This window comes from Anomaloglossus baeobatrachus, chromosome 7 (genome assembly GCF_048569485.1).
Source record: "Anomaloglossus baeobatrachus isolate aAnoBae1 chromosome 7, aAnoBae1.hap1, whole genome shotgun sequence".
Taxonomy (NCBI): Eukaryota; Metazoa; Chordata; class Amphibia; order Anura; family Aromobatidae; genus Anomaloglossus; species Anomaloglossus baeobatrachus.
Window position 1 is genome coordinate 260,812,786 of NC_134359.1, and position 13,009 is coordinate 260,825,794.

Here is a 13,009-nt window from a genome sequence, read left to right on the forward strand (position 1 = left end):
ACAAAAATGTTTAAGAATTTACAATATCTTGAGATTAGCAGCTGCCTGCGCTGCCTCATAAGATAGGAAACTTTCAAGCCTTGCCAGTTTCTCGATCTCTTGCAAATTCCCCAGCCTTGTGCTGAACAAGATGGAATATTTGAGTTTATCGACACAAAGAAAAAACAGAGCAACGTTCTTTATCTGTTGTGTGTTTCCAGGAATAACGATGCTTGTCATCTCTCATCCACTAAAAGTTTTATTTTTCCCCTTTTAAGCCTGTGGCTACTGATATTGTTTTTGCCTCTTGAGCTTGTATTGACTGTGTCAGAGGCTTAGACCTAACTTTGCGCTGAACGGTACTTGATGTAATTGGCTAATTAACAATTACAAACTGGTATAATAGGATGTTGGGTTAGTGGGCAGAACTGGGAAAATGCTTCCAATTAGGTTGCTCATGAGAACGGAGATGGAAAAAAAATCCCCTCCTCCTTTCATCCTCTGATCTTGGAAGATCTAAAGTGGCTTAGCAGTAATACCTAGTATCTCTATGGTGGACTAATATCCCATGAGTCTAGGGTAGTTATGTGGTTAGTCTGTAACATGGAAAGGCTAACAAACACTGTTGTTGAGGCAAAGGGCATGGTGGCCTGGCAATTTTAAATTAACTTCTATGGACAGGTGTAGCGTCAGTGTCTCTGCAGAGACACCGACTTACTACCCCTGGCTGGGTCGTGTCCTCCCCCACGTGTGCTGCTGCCTCCTTGCCATCCCAGTCCCTGTACAGGCCCCATAGAGTTCCCAGGAGTGCACCAAAGATGTGTACGCACATCGGCCCTCCTCTTAAAAGAGCCGGCGTGCTATTTCCAGGAAATGCCTCTCAGCCTATGCCTGAGGCACTATGTATTTAAGGCACTCTCCCATTATGGGAGGTGCCTGTGCAATGCCTCTAGTTAGTCAGTCACTCTCCAGTCTGCTACTTAGCTAGTTGTCGCACCCCAAGGACTTGGGGTACTCTGTCCCAGGCAATTTATCTACTGGGACAGTTCACTGGGTGGCCGTTGACCAGTTCCGTGACCCTGGGGGGCGTCGCTTAAAAAGGGGGTTATATACAAGGGAATAATAATAAAGTTTTTGGCGTGACAACACTTGCAGGTTGCGACTATTTAGATGGAGCCGCCGCTGCACAGTTTCTCGCTGCTGGGGCTGATGTTAATGGCAGCCTGGATGTTGGGCTCTCCGCAAGTAGGGCCAGGCCCCAGGGGACAGATGATTGTGTTGGGCGCGGAAAAAAAGATAGGCCATACAAGGGATTGCAGCGTAACTGGTTTCTTTACTCACAACATTCTGGCTGGCAACCCGATGAAGGCTGGTCCTCATCACTGGTTCCCTTAGTTCCAGTGCCGGTGTGGTGACCTGGTGGCTTTCTTCCCCTCCACCCGTCTCTGGTTGGTGGGTCCTCCCCGTGGATTGGAGCATTTGGGGGTCCCCTCCTCGTTGTCTTTCAGTCTTAGTCCGTATGGCAGGTAACTTGAACCCTGTTGGGCCAGATCTCTGTCTCGTTCCCAGGTTCTCCCGTCGTTACTGTGCCCCAAACCCTTAGGTCGGTGAGGTCTTGGATGGTCCCCTCACCATGCAGATGTTATCAGGTATGCCTGGAGAGTTTTCATGACCTAGGGCTCTGCACCCAGTCGGTGCTATGGTTCCGATAGAACTCCTTCGGTAACAACACGCCTGAGCCTGACCGGTCACTGTTACACTCTCCCATCAGTACGGTTACATCCGTCTCCTTTCACTTCCACTTACTGACTGTCTGACCCCTCCCCCCTGATTGTCGTCTAGTGGACTGGATCGGTTCCACCCCTAGGTAGCCATCCATTGGGTCCAACCCTAGCCTGTCACCAGTCCTTGGGAAAGGGAAAAACAGGGATTATATTAATGTTTTGGTGTTACCAGCACTGGTTTTTCTGCATCCCTTGGGGTAGGCCCTGCATTTTTGACAGGATGCAGTTCCCTGTAGCTCCTGATGGCTTCAGGGGCGCTACATTGTCAGGTCCTGAGCTCCTGTAATCCCTGTGTCAGTCACGTGAGTCAACGTTCCCATACCGGTCTATCCATGCCGTACCCACCCTTTCTGTCCATAGCCACCTGTCCATCCTGCCTCAGTCATCCCGCCTGTACCCATCTATACCCGAGTCAGTCACCTGTCCAAATGGGGGTGGGGGGGGTGGGAGTGGTACCTAGCATCCGCCTTGCGGTGGGTGTTTAGTTAAGCCCCTCCCACTAAAGGGTAAGTGCAGATCCCCTGTGGTCCAGTGGGTCCACTAATCCGCTCACTGCCACTACGCCCGCCGTGAGCATTACAACAGGCTTACCTCTAGACAATCCATCTACCAGATCCCAGGATTGCCCTGTAAAGGCCAGGATTCCCTAGTTTGGGTCAACAGAGTGACTGTTAGCCACTGGAACTACCTAGCAGTGGATAGTAAGAAAGTGACATTAAGACATTAAATGGGATAGGAATAGGAGGTCAGGGACAGGAGCATAATTATTAAGCAGGATAGTCTAAACAAGGGCTTTGGTCAGAAATGGGAATCAGACATGTTGAACAAGAGCCGTCTACCGGGAGGGAACCAGAGCAAGTATAAACTATAACTTGCAATTCTCAGCAGTATGCTGGGAGTTTAAAGTAGAGTGTGGTGTGTGACGCCCTGGCAAAACCAGGGTGTCACAGACCTGCAGAAATCCAACAAAGTGCAGGTCATTCTCCTCCTTGGTAACCGGATCCCACACCAGTGCAGCAGGACAGACCGCCCCCCCCCTTCCCCCCAGTGTAGGAGCAAAACAGAGCAGGAGGGGAGGGGTGAGAGAAGAGTGTGTGGGGAGAGGGAGAGGAGAGGAGCCCGGAGTTGTAGCTCCAGGGCTGCTACAGATGCGTGCTCCAAAAGGGCCGGGACAGGCTGTTAGTGAGGAAGGGACTTGAGGTGACCGGGGCAGGGTAGTGGCCCGCCCGTACTGAAAGAGATCCCGGATCACTGCAGGGGAGTGGACTCCCCGTTCCCGGCTGAGGAGGAAAGAAAGAGAAAGAGTGGAGAAAGACACCTGACTGCAGGGAAAGAACAGGGGTCTGCTGCACCGTGTGTGGGACTTAAACACCCTCCGTACCGAAGGCTGCAGACTCCGGCAGTTTATAGTTTACCAGTGACTCTGTGTGACTTTAATCTGAATAGTGAGTACACCAGTACCATCCGGCACCGGGCCGCGCTGCCCCTGCAACCCTGCACCCCAGCTATCCTGCCTCCCCGTATCGCCACCGTGCCCCGGGATCACCAACCCCTACCCACGGAGGGGACAACATCCTAGCTGCTCCCTGCCATCGCTCCCAGGATCCCAGTCATCAGCAGCGGTAGTACCCATTGTCACCACGACCCAAACTATCTCCCCAAACAAACCACCCCTTTTCACTCGTGGGCGAGGAGCGCTGCTCGAGTCCCCGGGTCCGGCCCACCGAGCAGCAGCAGAAGCCCCGGACCTGAGCGTAGTGAACGCGTCCCCTCCGCCTGCGACAGGTGCTGTCCCATTGGCCACAGCAGTGAGCCGATTACTCCTGCTGGACAGCACACACATACCCATACTAACCAGAGCTTCTGGTGGACAGCACACTCCCAACACTACCCAGAGCGTCTGGTCTCGACATCGCCTCCATCACCAGTGCTGCCCAAAGAATGGAGACAGAAGCAGATGTTACAGGAGCAGGTCCGCTTGATGGATGGTACAAGAATGATGGATACAGTTACACACTGATCATTCAGTACATATCAGCGGGATCGGCCTGTGAAAACGTTAGTCTTGTCAAATAGCATCATGCAGCGCAAATGCACGTGTGATGCCCTGGACTAGCCAGGTAGTACAGATAGGGCCCCGCACAACACCAGTCCCACACTAGGTAACATCAGCCAAACACAAACCCTAGTCACCTCCCTCATTGCTTAATGGGCACACCAGGGGGGGCAGAGCCAGGCGGTTGGCCACGCCCACCGATGAGTTCAGAGGGCTTGAGGCAGGAAGTGCAAGTCAGTCAAGTTCAGTCAGTTGAGGAGTGAAGGAGAGTGGAAGCAGGCCTGTGTGACAGGTCTGCAACTGACAGGTGTGAGGGTCGTAGCCCGAACACCATGGCTAGGAGGCAGATGGTGGCCTAGCCTGCAGGAGCTGGGAAGATGGCCAGGTGGAACCGTGGTGGACCAGGACAGGGTAGTGGCCCGCCGGTACCAACCCAGGGAACTGACTGGAAATCGGAGCACACGGGGGGGGGGGGGGGGGGGGGGGTACTCAGACCCTGAAACAAGGTCCAGAAGGCACTGGACTGAGTTAATTCACTGATTGAGGTCTGGACTATAGGTCCTTTCTCACCCAAGTCCCGACTGAGGACAACAGCCCACCGAGGGGGATAGAAAGCCACCGCACAGGCAGAGAGATCCCACGGGCCAGCGTCTGCGGGCAAACGGGCTGAAGCGCAGGCAGTCTACACATGCACTACACGGTGCAGGAGAAAGGCAAAGACCACCGAACCGGGTGGAGGACCAGACGCAGCCGGCTGCGGGCACCGATCACCATCAACTTGGTTTACCAGAGACTTGTGTGTGTCAATAACAGCAAGTACCACAGTGCCATCCGGCCGTGTGCCGCCCTGCACCACCCGGCTACTTCTCCCCAACGGGTCCCGGGGCCACCATCACTGCCCACGGAGGGGTTAACATCTTGCTGCATAACCATCTCCCCCGGGTGCCTCGTAACTGCAGCGGTGGTGTCTACACCTTCACCACATCCCGTGGGTGGCGTCACAAACTCAAACACGGCTCCGGCCGTACACCTACCTACCACCCCCCTATGTAGCGCCAGCAGCCTTTCAGAGCGAAGTGACCCCGGGTCCGGAGGCGCTTGAGCCACCCACCAACAAGCCCGAATCCGAGCGGCTCAGCTGCAGCAGAGTGCGGGGCGGTACACACGCTTACCTTTTTTAGTGAAAAAATGCTGCAGTCAAAAGGATATGTTAAAGTTTCTTGCAAATAATTTAAAAGTCTTCATACAAAAGATTTTTGTGACATTTTTTAAGTTTGTGCATACTGTGGGTATGGTATTTTTCTTCTGGCATTTTTGCCGTAGGCTTGTCCATAGAGCTTGAAAAACCTGCAGAGAAAAAAAAAAAAATTTGCATGCCATTAAAGGGAATCTGTCATATAAAACAATGCTATTAACCTGTAGATATAGGTTTATAATCTGCAGGTTAATGGTGTTCTGATCCCGTACGGCCACCGCACAGAGCTCCGCTGCTGGGAGGAAATTATATTTATTCCTCCCGGCAGCCTCCGGCTTTCAGTCATAGGGACACAGTCAGATCAATTTCAATCACTGCTCAGTGCACAATGAGCTGTGGCTGTAATCATGCCCCCCACACTGACTGACAGCCAACTCTGTACTGATGCACTGCTTAGCTGGCTATCACTCGGCGCCGTGGATGCAGTTAAATCATCTGCTCACCATGTACTGACCAGTGACTAACTGCACCAGCCGCGCCTATATAACTGAAAGTCTGAGGCTGCTGAGAGGAATAACGTTAATTTCCTCCTGGCAGCAGGACTCTCCATGTAGCAGCTGCACGGCTTCAGCATATTAGTCTGCAAATTAACCCTATATCTGAAGGTTAATAGCATTTTTTTATTTCATATGAAAAGGTTCCCTTTAAAGGGGTGGTGCACCCATTTTTTTTTATTTTCTGTATGAGTTCTACTTACCATTCTAGGTATTTTCTCCATTGGCTTCTGTTTCCATTTCTGGCACTGAGCGGCGCTATCCTGCACGCTCAGTGCCTGTCACATGACCCCCTGGAGCTGTGGCCGCCAGTATCCTCTGACGTCCCGGCAATTCCGGGCTCTCAAACAAGACTGGTACGTCAGAGGAGGCTGGCGCCACTCAGATTGAGTGACAGGGCTGTGGGCGGTGACTACCGCACGTCACAGCCCAGCATCGAGGGGAGGAGCCGGAGGACGTCAGTGTGGAGCCGGCTAAGCGTCCTGCAGATGGTGAGGCACGGGGCGCCAGTGTGCAGTACAGGGGGGGGGGTTCTTCAGCTGAAATCCCCCCCTGCACGTAAGTATCTGATCACACTCTCCACCCGCCCGCTCTGCTGCGATGTCAGGAGAGCGGCCGGTGTCGGGCAGTGTGATCATCTGCTCCTCCCAGCAACACTGCAGGACGCAGCAAAACACTGACAGGCATGTCACCGCTGTGCTCTGCCACCTGTCCTGCTGCATGGGACCAACTGTCTGCACTCTGTAACCTGCACCACAAGTCACAGAGTGGAGACAGTTGGTGACAGAGCACCTCTGCCCCTCCACTCTTCTCTCCCCCCACTCTTCTGCCCCCACCTCGCTCTCTTTTCCTCCACCCCCTCGCTCTCTTTTCCTCCACCCCCCCCCTCGCTCTCTTTTCCTCCACCCCCCCCTCGCTCTCTTTTCCTCCCCCCCCCCCCTCGCTCTCTTTTCCTCCCCCCCTCGCTCTCTCCTGGCATGGTCAGTACAGAAATCTCTCCATTGTGGAGGAAGTAATAAACATGGAGTCCCTACTGTGTCTGTGTATTTATTTCTAATAAAGTATTTTTCTCTGTGTGGTGTCTTTTTTTTATTTAAACCCTTTATTAGAGATTCTTAATGGCCAGGTCAAACTTGGCCTGACATTAAGAATCTCGGGCTTTATACCAGCTGGTAAAACATAGCTGGTATTAACCCCTTATTACCCAGCGTGCCACCTGCCACCAGGGCCACTGGAAGAGTTGGATACAGCGCCAGAAGATGGCGCTTCTATAAAAGCGCCATTTTCTGGGGCGGCTGTGGACTGCAATTCGCAGCGGGGGTCCCAGAAAAAAAAGTTTGGGCACCCTGCACTGCGGATTCCAATCCCCAGCTGCCTAGTTGTACCTGGCTGGACTCAAATTCGGCGAAGCCCACGTCTTTTTTTTTTTTTTTTTTTTAAAATTCATTAAAAATAAAAAAAAAAAAAAAATCACATTGTTTGTGGGCTCCCGCTGCATTTTCTATTGCTAAGGGTAACCCAAGCAGCTACTGGCTGCTAACCCACGCTGCTTGGTGTTACTTTCACTGGCAATAGAAATCCAGGGAAGCAATTTTTTTTTTTTTTTTTTTTTTATAAAGGTTTTTGCCTGAAAACTTTTTTAAAAAAATTACGTGGGCTTCGCCTAGCCAGGTACAGCTGCCCCCAACCCCCAGCTGCCTATTAGTACCCGGCTGGGAACTAAAAATATAGGGAAGCCCTTATTTTTTTTTTTTTTTTTTTTTTTTTTTTTAAAAAAAATAAGGGCTTCCCTATATTTTTAGTTCCCAGCCGGGTACTAATAGGCAGCTGGGGGTTGGGGGCAGCTGTACCTGGCTAGGCGAAGCCCACGTAATTTTTTTAAAAAAGTTTTCAGGCAAAAACCTTTATAAAAAAAAAAAAAATTGCTTCCCTGGATTTCTATTGCCAGTGAAAGTAACACCAAGCAGCGTGGGTTAGCAGCCAGTAGCTGCTTGGGTTACCCTTAGCAATAGAAAATGCAGCGGGAGCCCACAAACAATGTGATTTTTTTTTTTTATTTTTAATGAATTTTAAAAAAAAAAAAAAAAAAAAATCCACATGGGCTTCGCCCATCGAGCACCAGAGCATTTTACTGCGCATTCATCCCAAGTAATCAGATGACTCCAGTGTCGGCCGATTACTTGTTCTGTGTCCCCCTGCATCCATCGCAGCGTGTACAGGCTGTGAGGTCACCTGAGTTCAGTCCAGCACTGGAGTCAGCTGATCTGAACTCAGCTGAACTCCAGCCTGCACACCCTGCGATGGATGCAGGGGGACATAGAACAAGTAAGGTCTAAGCCACACGCCGAGAAAAACAGTGCAAGTGCAGTGTGATAAAACATCGCATTCCACTCGGGCCAATATTAGCCTGTGTGTCAGAGCACATAAGCAATTATTTTCTCAGCCCTAATTGGACCGAGAAAACAATCGCAGCATGCTGCGACTGTAATGCAAGACTCTCTTTTACCCATTCAATGTGTATGGGGTGAGAGAAAAATCGCACTGCACTTGCGGTACATCGGTGGACTACGGAGGAGAGAGGGAGAGAAATCCCTCCCACCCCTCAGTGCTGGACCGCCCCTCACAGCTGAGGTCTGCTCGCACAGTCGAACCTCAGTCGCAGGGACACACGCATGACACTCAGCTCTGCTGTACTGAGCGTGAGCCGAGTGTAATGCGAGGGGATCGCAGTAATCCCCGTGTGGCCCCAGCCTGATCGACCGACACTTGAGTCAGCTGATCTGAACTCAGCTGAACTCCTGTACACTCAGCCCGCACACACAGCCGGTACACGGTCACATGTGATCGGCAGCAGGCTGTGACTGCTGTTAAGGCTACATTCACATGACCGTTCCGTTTTTGCGGGCCGCAAAAAAACGGTCCTTTTTTTCACGGATGCATCCGTGTGGCATCCGTGTGACAGCTGCGTGCCTTCCGGTTTTTTTGCGGACCGCAAAAAATGGAAGCAGCAAGAAAGATAAATAGATGAGTAGATATGGAGATGGATAGATAGATAGAGAGATAGAGGGATGGATGAATGAATGGAGAGATGGATAGATAGATGAGAAATACATATATAATGTCCCACCCCCCTGCATATTATAAGCTGGCACCCTTTTGTGACTTTCATGTGGCACTAAGGTGCTTAGTCTTGTATTTAGCCAAAAAATAAATAAAAAAAGACATGCGGTCCCCCTATCTTTTGTAGCCAGCTAGGGTAAAGCAAACGGCTGCAGCCTGCAAACCACAGCTGGCAGCTTCACCTTGGCTGGTAATCCAAAACAGGTAATCCTAAATGCTGTTATTTTAAATAAATAATTTAAAACAAAAAACACGGGGTCCCCCGAAATTGGATCACCAGACAAGGTAAAGCGGACAGCTGTGGTCTGGTATTCTCAGACTAGGGAGGTTCACTGTTATTAGACTCTCCCCAGCCTAAAAATAGCAGGCTGCAGCCGCCCCAGAAGTAGCGCATCCATTAGATGTGCCAGTCCTGGTGCTTTTCCCAGCTCATCCCGTTGCCCTGGTGTGGTGGCAAACGGGGTAATATATGGGGTTAATACCAGATGTGTAATGTCACCTGGCATCAAGCCCTGGGGTTAGTGATGTCAGGCGTGTATCAGATACCCGACATCACCAACCCAGGCAGTAAAAAAAAAAAAAAAAAAAAAAAAAAAAAAAAAGGGACAACAAACTCATTTTTATTTGGAAAAACACTCCCCAACACATTCCCTCTTTCACCAATTTATTAGAAAGAAAAACAAATCCAGGTCTGGTGTAATACAAGGGGGTCCCACGACGATCCATACCATAGTCAATGTCCCAGTCAATGAAGAACAGAATGTTCCCTATTTGCTGGGAGAGCCGTGCAGTGACCTGAGCTAACATCAATCGGTCAGCCCAGGTCACTGCAGGGCATGACGAGTGCTGCTATCAGGAGGTTAGCGAGGTATATTACCTGCGATGATCGCTCAACTCCTGACAGCAGCGCTGTCACCGAGTTCAATGACCGCCGCCTTCACAAACCAAGTATCGCGAGCGGCCCGTGACGTCACCACTAGTCACAGTCTCGGGTCGACAGCGAGAGGTGATGTGACAAGCGGCGGGCATAGAAGGCAGTGACGACCGCTGACGTCAGGAGGGCAGGACTTCATCACCGTAGGTAATGAACTTACTAACCTCCTGACGGTAGCGTTTGTCATCCCCGCGGCTGCTGACACTGCAGTGCGGGCCGCTGCTGACACTGCTGAGCGGGCAGCCGCGGGGCTGGGGCTGGAGCGTGACACTGACTGCACGGGCACCCGACGGAAGTCACACGGAAGTGCTTCCGTGTTGCTTCCGGGAATTTTGCGGACCCATTGACTTGTATTGAGTCACGGTTCGTTATTACGGAACAGAATAGGACATGTTCCATAATAACGGAGCGGACATACGGCATCCGATGTGTTTTATTTTTTTGTAGGATCGGATGCACATGGAAGTGCTACTGTGTGCCATCCGATCCTACACAAAAGACATTGAAAAGATGGTCCTGTCTGTGGGGCCGCAAAAAAAACAGGAACGGACCAGGACAAACGGAACGGTCATGTGAATGAGCCCACCTGCAGCCATTGCAGCGTGTGCAGGCCGTGAGATCAGGAGTCAGCTGACCGGCCGATAAATTCTGTGTCCCGCTGCAGAAGGATCCGGTAAAATAACGGTTGCATGCGCTGCACATTTAATCCACAGGATCCGGTCATATGCGGTTTGCGGATGATACGGACGACACACAGACTAGGCAAGAGGGAAAAAAAAGCAATCTCATCACCCCGTCACTTTTTTTTCCCCAATTATTTTTTTCACATGTTGCGCCGGCTAATAATCATAATTTCTGTACACACACTCACACACACACTTTCTTCCCCTGGTTGTGTGTAGAGCTGCTGCTGTCTGTGTGATTTCTCTCAGTGCATCCACAGGGAAGAGGCAGGGAGGAGGCTTTGGGTGGAGAGGAGAGTGGGGGTGTTACACACAGTGGGTGTGTTAGATAAGTGTCGCGGGCGGGGAGGAGGGTGTCAGCACACTACGCTCACCCCCTTCTGCTCGGGTCCGGCGGCCGCTGCTCAGTGGTGGCTCGAGCTGTAGGCCGGATCCCGGGGGTTCTCGAGCGGCACTCCTCGCCCGTGAGTGAAAGGGGTTTGTTGGGTGTGGGAATTGTTTATTGTCCGTGACGCCACCCACGGTTGTGGTGATTTCACCACCGCTGCTCAATATGGGGATCCCGGGGATGGTGATGCGGAGCAGCTAGGTGTTGCGTTGCCCCTCCGTGGGTAGGGGTTGGTGATCCCGGGGCCCGGTGATGGTTTGGGAGGTGCAGGGCCTGGTGGGCGCAGGGACAGCGCTGTGCCTTGCGGCACTGTGGTACTCACTCAGCCTGAGACGTTGACACAGTTTTACGGTAAACCACACGGCTGGAAAGACGGTTCCCACGGACGGCTGCACTTGCTCTCCCAGTAGGTGACGGTGATGTCCCTTTTCCTTGCACCTTTGTTCTATGTTGGTAGCGATGGGTTCCCACCGGTAACCCGCTCCCCGGCTTCAAGCTGGACCAGAGGAGCTCTACTCTTTGCCCGCAGGCGCTGGCCCTGAGAAACTGGTGCCCTGGCGGTGGCGGTGTCTCTCTTACACTGGTTGGGCTGTTGCCTTCAATCGGGACTTGGTTGTTGGGGGGGGGGGGGGGGGGAATCTACGTCCCCTTCACTGACGGATTTGGCAAATTCTGGCGACTCCAAGCCTTGCCGGGGTCCGAGAGGCCCCTGCCCTGATGCTGACTGTCCTTCGGAACACTGCTCCAGACCGCCGGGCCACTACCCGTCCGCGGTCCTTCCAGGAACTTCCAAACGGTCCCCCTCCAGACAGTCACCGCCGTTGCTGACCTTTCTGACCTGTCCTGCACACAGCTGGACTACTTCAGGCTTTACACACGCTTTCTTTCCTGTCACCACTCTTGCTGTCCTCCTTTACCACTTTACTTCCTTCACTTCTACTTGTTTACTTCCTTAGCTCATCTTAGCTGTTTACTCCTTCACTCCCCTAACTGTTCTTCACTCTAGCCCTGCCTGGGCTAATCTGCCTGGTTTCTCCCGCCTCCAGAGCTGTGAACTCCTCGGTGGGCGGAGCCAACCGCCTGGCCCACTCCCTGGTGTGAATCATCAGCCTCTGGAGGAAGGCAACAAGGATTTTTGGTTAGCTTTGGTGTTCCTAACTGGGATGTAGGGTGTGGTGGTGTGTGACCTGTGTCCCCTAGCTTGCCCAGGGCGACACATAAGCTAGACACCGCCCTAGAGCCACAAAGAATTCTAGGACTTGTAGGAACTAAACCCAGGAAGTCAGAGGAGAGATTAACCCCATCAGAGCTGGAGCCAGCAATGAAGATGTGCTGCTATAGCACAATAAAAGTTAATTTTGCTGAAAAAACATAATAGATGTGTTGAGGGGCACATATTAGCAAGATTTATCAGAAAAAAAAAATCAGTTTTGGTAACTGGACAACTTCTTTAAGCTTAAACAAAAAAAAAAAAAAAAACTACGAAAGCAAACTTTTTTTTTTTTTTTTTTACAACTTTACATTTTTAAAAATTGTAGCGAAGGGAGTCAAAGTGGTTGTCCATTTTAAGAAAGAAAAAAAGAAAGAAAAAACACCATATAATCCAAAGCAAAATAACAGGTGGAGAGAAAGCTCACCATTAGTTCTGCAGACAGAAAGGTGCGCGGCTGTGCTGTGTCTGGCTACCACAAGTTTAATTTAAAAGAAAATGAATAATAAAATTCCATAGATAAATAGAAACTTCCCAAGGAGCAGATGTCACGATGCAACTTGTTGGATAATGAGGCATAGGGGCCCCTATGCTATCCCTAATCTCAGAGATACGCCTAATGGCCCTGCTTCTGACCAGACTTGGTCTGATTTCCCCCTCCCAGGAGTATGATGTACAAGGGGCTGCTGATAAGTGTTTGGCTTTACCCAGAAAGAAACGAAAGTTCTGTAAGCCTACCAAAAAGAAGGATCCGATTGTGGCTCAAACCAGGCGTCCGTAGCAGCCATGGCATCAGAAATAGTGTAAAATTTGGTACTCTAGAGGAGTTTCTTCAGGTTTGGTAACAGATGATAGTCGGAGGGCGCTAGATCTGGTGAATAAGGCCCGTTTCACAGGTCAGTGAAAAACAGTGACTTTTTCACTGGCGTGTAAAACACGCACATGTCCCTGCGTGTGCCGTGAATCACGGCACACGTGGGTTGTCTAAGTGCAATCCGGGCTCCGTTCTCCGTGGCCCGTTATTGCACTTAGAAATCAACTCACCTGTGCGCGCTCCCGCTCTCCGTGGTGCTGAATCCTCCCGCGGTGCAGCATCCGGCCGGCGC